The sequence below is a fragment of the Panulirus ornatus genome, chromosome 20, assembly GCF_036320965.1.
Source record: "Panulirus ornatus isolate Po-2019 chromosome 20, ASM3632096v1, whole genome shotgun sequence".
In the NCBI taxonomy this organism is placed as follows: Eukaryota; Metazoa; Arthropoda; class Malacostraca; order Decapoda; family Palinuridae; genus Panulirus; species Panulirus ornatus.
This window is the reverse complement of record NC_092243.1, coordinates 468996-475736: the sequence shown is the minus strand read 5'-3', so window position 1 is coordinate 475736 and position 6741 is coordinate 468996.

Sequence of the window (6741 nt, the reverse complement as noted above, 5' to 3'; positions counted from 1 at the left end):
TGTAATTGACAGTTATGATCACCCTACACACTCCACACACTAGTGTTCATTCTACGCAGATCACACTCTCGTAATCCACTACACACACCACACACTAGTGTTCACCCTACACACACCACACACCAATGTTCACCCTACACACACCACACACTAGTGTTCACCCTTCACACACCACACACTAGTATTCACCCTACACACACCACACACTAGTGTTCACCCTACACACATCACACACTAGTGTTCATCCTACACACACCACACACTAGTGTTCACCCTACACACACCACACACTAGTGTTCACCCTACACACACCACACAATAGTGTTCATCCTACACATACCACACTCTAGTGTTCACCCTACACATACCACGCAATAGTGATCACCCTACACATACCACACACTAGTGTTCACCCGACACACATCACACACTGGTGTAGTGTGTGTTCACCCTACACACACCACACACTAGTGTTCACCCTACACACATCACACAGTCTGTTCTGTCTCTGTCTTATACTGGGTCACACGTCTGCCTCTGTCTTATACTGGGCCACGCGTCTGCCTATGTCTTATACTGGGTCACACGTCTGCCTCTGTCTTATACTGGGTCACACGTCTGCCTCTGTCTTATACTGGGTCACACGTCTGCCTCTGTCTTATACTGGGTCACACGTCTGCCTCTGTCTTATACTGGGTAACACGTCTGTCTCTGTCTTACACTACACACGTCTGTCTCTGTCTTATACTGGGTCACACAGTCTGTCTCCGTCTTATACTGGGTCACACGTCTGTCTTATATTTCAACAATGTTCCTCATCCTCTAATATGCTGGACATTGAGGACCTGTTACTCTTGTACAAACTGAAGTCCAGATCTGTGGTTCCTTATCCTATGCGGTAATGCTTGGTTTGTGATAATTCCAGCGTGAATGTGTGTGTGTGTGTGTGTGTGTGTGTGTGTGTGTGTGTGTGTGTGTGTGTGTGTGTGTGTGTTTGTGTGTGTGTGTGTGTGTGTGTGTGTGTGTGTGTGTGTGTGTGTGTGTGTGTGCGAGGCTGCAAGTTTGGGTTCTGGCATTGTTGGTACAACTTTAGAATTTAGTTTTAGGTTTCGTTAATACTCATATCTTGCGTGAGAATGTTATCATATATATATATATATATATATATATATATATATATATATATATATATATATATATATATATATATATATATATATATATATATATATATATATATATATATGTAATAGAAATTATGGGAACCAATGATTAGCATACTTAATTACCATTTAATTGCTTGTCGGTCATTTAAATCTATTCAGCAGTTTAAAGTGACCCCATTTTATTTCGAAATTTACAATTCATATAAATCAAGCTTACAATTTGTAGTTACCTGTAAACTCTTCGAATTACTTAAATATCAGAGAATGTCCATTTATCTTGCACTTGCTATTGTAACGTATGTATATCTTAAGTTCCAAACAGAAACTGGTCTGTTTATGTCTCGGAACTTTAAAGTTTCTATAACGTTCTTTATTCATTTTAGAAATGATAATGTTCTTTTGCAGTCCAAAGGATACAATTTCTTTTGCAATCATTCAGGATTCAATAGACCGTTTATTTCCATGTGTTGGGCCTCGCTGTCTGGGATACGCTTTATCGCCATCAATCCACTGAGTTTAGTAGAACACAGATAATCTTTATGGTCGTCATTGTTCTCCAGCAGCGTCAGTTCTTGTTTTTTACGAGGGTCTGTCTATACCTCACAATACGAGACATTATTTATCAAACATTGATTTCAAAAGAATTTCAGTAGTTTGATGAGTATGTAACAGAAGCAGCTGCCGTCTGAGAGTCTTCGTGAAATCTTTATTTCTTAAAAATCCTGGACGGACGAGTTGGTGACGACACTGTCATGAGAACTCTACAAGGTTCACCCAAAGCAAAGCACTTCTCAATGTATTGTTAACACCACTACTCCTGCTGCTTGCTACTCCCTTTTCTACACTCCAGTTCTGTGTTGTGTTAATGTGTCAAAGTGCTGGTTGTGAACTAGAATATATTGCATTGTTATTAGCCATGTGTTCCCCGGATGTTATTGGTGTGTCAAAGGTCACTCGCTGGTTGTTTGGTGTTACATAGTGTGGGTGGAGTGAGATATTTTTCGTCGTGGGTTGTCGATACGTTTACTGGTGTTTCACAGGTTATTATATGTACAACAATAGTTTGTAGGCACAGGATGGTTATAGCAGTGTCATTGGTTGCTAGCTTGCTGTAGCTGTATCAGGGATAGTTGGTTGGGCACCTGCGTGCTAGAGGTTACTAGGTGGATCTTCGTGGGTTTTAATGATCAGAAGTTTGTACGTGTCAGTGTCTCTTTAACTTTATCTTAATTCTAGGTTCTGTTACTTGTCAGGGATTATTCTTTGCGTGCCATTTTTCATTACCATCAGTAGTCTAACAGACGCTCTGTAATATATGAGGAGAGAGAGATCTCTATGCAATTTGTTGTCAATGAAACTTAGATACCAAATTTGAGATTACTTTCTTACTGCTTATTGCAGCTTTCCGTCCGAATCACCAGTGTAATTTCTCAGAATTAGTAGTTAAACGTGAAGAATATGGAATTATACAAAATTAGAAATATTGCATAGTTTACGTAGATCTTTCACATACATATTATCTTAAGATACGATATATTACGATATATTCTTGTCTCGTCCAGGACTTGTTTTAGTTTAGGGAAATGATTATTCGAATACTATGTACTCGAATATCCTTCATTTCCCTATTAGGGGCGATCATAGCCTAGTGGTAGTGCTCCAGCCTGTTGGACAGGGGTCCCGGGTTCGATCTTGGCTGTTGGAGGTGTGTATGTTCTATGAAGGTGCGCGTTCACATGCACTTTGTTCGCATTCATATACCTCCGCGTTGTGCAGTTAGGTTCGGTAAAATGTTATCTGCTGGCTGTGCGAACCTGATGGGAAATAACCAGTGTAAACTCCGTTGCTCACCAACGCGAGACGAAGGGTATTCGAGTACATAGTATTCGAATAGTCATTTCCCTATTAGGGGCGATCATAGCCTACCGGTAGCATTCCCGCCTGTTGCACAAGGGTCCCGGGTTCGATCCTGACTGTTGGAGGTTTGTATGTTCTATGAAGGTACGCGTTCGTATGCACTTTGTTCGTATATATATAGATGTGGAAAGGGAGCTGTGGTTCTGGTGCATTACACATGACAGGTTGTGACTGAGTGTGAACGAATGTGGCCTTTTTTTTGTCTTTTCCTGGCGCTACCTGGCTGGAGGAGCGGGGGGGGGGGGGATTGCTATTCCTTCTGGCAACTGTTACATGGTACACGTATATAATTTGGTTTCTTTGATTCTCTCTCGTTTAACCTGGCTAACTACATAAGTGAGACTAGAAGCATGATTTCCAACAGTCTTACTTTTAATTGCCTTAAACGATAATTCTTCTCATCGTCAGATGATTATCAAAGTTAATCTAACAATTCAGTGATGAAGACTGAGAAAAGTATCATGGAACTACCCTCAATATCATCGCCACCTTCACTATCATCACCACCACCAACACCAACACTTTCACCATCACGGCCACCTCCACCACCACCACCATCAATGCCACCATTATCACAACATTTCAACATAATGACCACCATAGACACCACAGTCAAAACTATTAGCATCAACACTACCTCCCACAACCCGTACCACCGCTAACACAACTTCTACCACTATCATCATAGTCTCTACCACACCAAAAACAACCGCCACTGTACCAGCTTCCATCAACACTGTCATCACCTAACAACCATAACAGTCACGAACACCTAACATCATCAGCACTACTATTCCATCAGTTACTACTGCAGCCATCCATAGAATCATCACAACCATGACCGCTGTGAACACCTGTTACATCTGCACTACTATAGTCTCCTCTACCACTACTACCACCACTACCACCACCAACACCACTACCACCACTACAAGAATCATAGATATGAACACATTGCAATCAAGACCATCTTAACTGCCACTACTATCACCACCATCCCTACCACGACCACAACCATCGTGAACATATTGATATCATCCACACCATCTTCATCATCACCACCACCACCACCATTCCTATCACCACCATCATCATCATCACCACCACCACCACCATTCCTATCACCACCATCATCATCATCACCACCACCACCACCATTCCTATCACCACCATAACCATCATCACCACCACCACCATTCCTATCACCACCATAACCATCATCACCACCACCACCACCACCATTCCTATCACCACCATAACCATCATCACCACCACCACCACCACCATTCCTATCACCACCATAACCATCATCACCACCACCACCACCACCATTCCTATCACCACCATAACCATCATCATCACCACCACCACCACCATTCCTATCACCACCATCATCATCACCACCACCACCACCACCATTCCTATCACCACCATAACCATCATCATCACCACCACCACCACCATTCCTATCACCACCATCATCATCACCACCACCACCACCACCACCACCATTCCTATCACCACCATCATCATCATCACCAACACCACCACCACCATTCCTATCACCACCATAACCATCATCACCACCACCACCACCACCATTCCTATCACCACCATAACCATCGTGAACATCTATCACCATCAGCAGTGCTACCCCCTCCATGATCACGACGACCACGACCAGCATCGTCACTACCAGCATCATGGTCTCCAACACACTAACAGTTCGCCGCAGGTTAGTCTCAGTGATAGAGCAAAACACCGTAATGGGATAGGCCTCAGGAAAATCCCCAATCACAAGGACCAGTGGCAGGCAATACGAGGCATTACCCTACCAATTACGACCGTAGCGTCGCCAAATGTAATTGTAATTACTGCACGTATATTGGTACAGTATCTATTAATTACACAGTAAAAGTGGTATTGGACTCTCCTGCGGGGTTTTCCTGCAGTAATTGACCTGCAGTGGATTCATGCCTGAGAGCAGGTGTGTGTGTGTGTGTGTGTGTGTGTGTGTGTGTGTGTGTGTGTGTGTGTGTGTGTGTGTTGGTATTTGTTGGTAAAAAGTTATACTTGCCTGTGTTTTCGCATATGTTATTTTGTACATGTTTGCGTGTGGATGCATGGTGTTACATGCGCATACATGTCCAATATCTACATAAATGTCATCGTGTACCTCAGACATGTGGCAGGCATGAAACTTAAAGTCGGTGACACTGAATGGCAGCCCATATGGTCTACAGACTGAGAGGGGCTTTAACACGTCTATACAACACTAGCTCCCTAGCATGTCTAAACAAAACTGTCTCCTTGTAACAGATCTGCATAGCACTGGCTTCCTGCCACGAGTCTGCACAAGAGAGGCTTTTTGATAAAGGTCTGCACAAAACTGACTCCTTACAGGCCTGCAGAACACAGGCTCTCACGCTGTTTGTGCTCATTTGGTCTGTTGAGAGGCCTCGATCTCGGCCAACTGTAGATACCAACCTCTCATTACTCACACATCATCGCTCATACCGTGAATGTTGTACAGTGTTGTACAGTGTGCCAACTGATTCGATGAACATGCTATGGGTAAAATGTGCTGCCTCCTCGGAAAACTTTTGATATACTGCGCTCCGGTACATAATCTTATTCAGTGTCGCATTGGTCATCATTTTCCACTGTGATTTTCTTGACTTTATAAGCAAAGTGTTAACCTCCGTGGAAAAGTTAAGCCAAATGTCTGTAAGGTTTTGTAAGAGGCCACACTCGATGTTTAACATTTTAGTATAAAGATGAATGACTATTTAGTTACGAACATTCATACATTCATACATTCATTCATTTCTAAATCTACCATCTCGTCCTCTTGATGATTGATTCACCAGTATCTACCCTTCACGAAAGGATCCAAAATCACGATATTCATATCCTCCTCAAAGATTAACAGAACATCAGCCTACCATCGTATTGCGCAAAATGATATAGATACACATTATGATTTTGGTCGAGATAAAACAAAATAAGATTTTCCATTTCATTACCCCTCAAAATATTGCCTAATTATCCATTGCTGATTGAAAAGTATTTAAATATTTTGACAAAGTTAAGACTTTAAATTTCCTATATTTGTTTATATGTTTATTGAATTGATTTTCTAGATATCATGAAACAGGACCCGGACAGTGATTCCTTTTGACTACTTTGTAGTCTCTCTCTCTCTCTCTCTCTCTCTCTCTCTCTCTCTCTCTCTCTCTCTCTCTCTCTCTCTCTCTCTCTCTCTCTCTCCTTAATAGAATTGAATTCAACATTGTAACTAGCTATTGTACATGTTAAACTCCCTCTTCTCTTGCTTTTCAGTTTAAAGGTTGATCAGTATCTATGTGCACAGACTGTTTCTGGATACTGTGTAAACAGACTTAATCAGTCTGATATAAAAGAGATGTTGACTTTATTAGCGACCATTAGACTCTCTCTACTAAGACCAAACATAAATACAAGCACAGAGGAAAGTGACGTCATATCCAACGATAACGACTTCGGTTAATGCGATTTCCTTTCATAACAAAGTTAGATTATTAAACGACGATCCTGTGGATGTTACAGTTTCATTAATGTAATGGATATATTCATGATACATTCTAACCAAATTTCTCAGTATGCTTCATACATACAT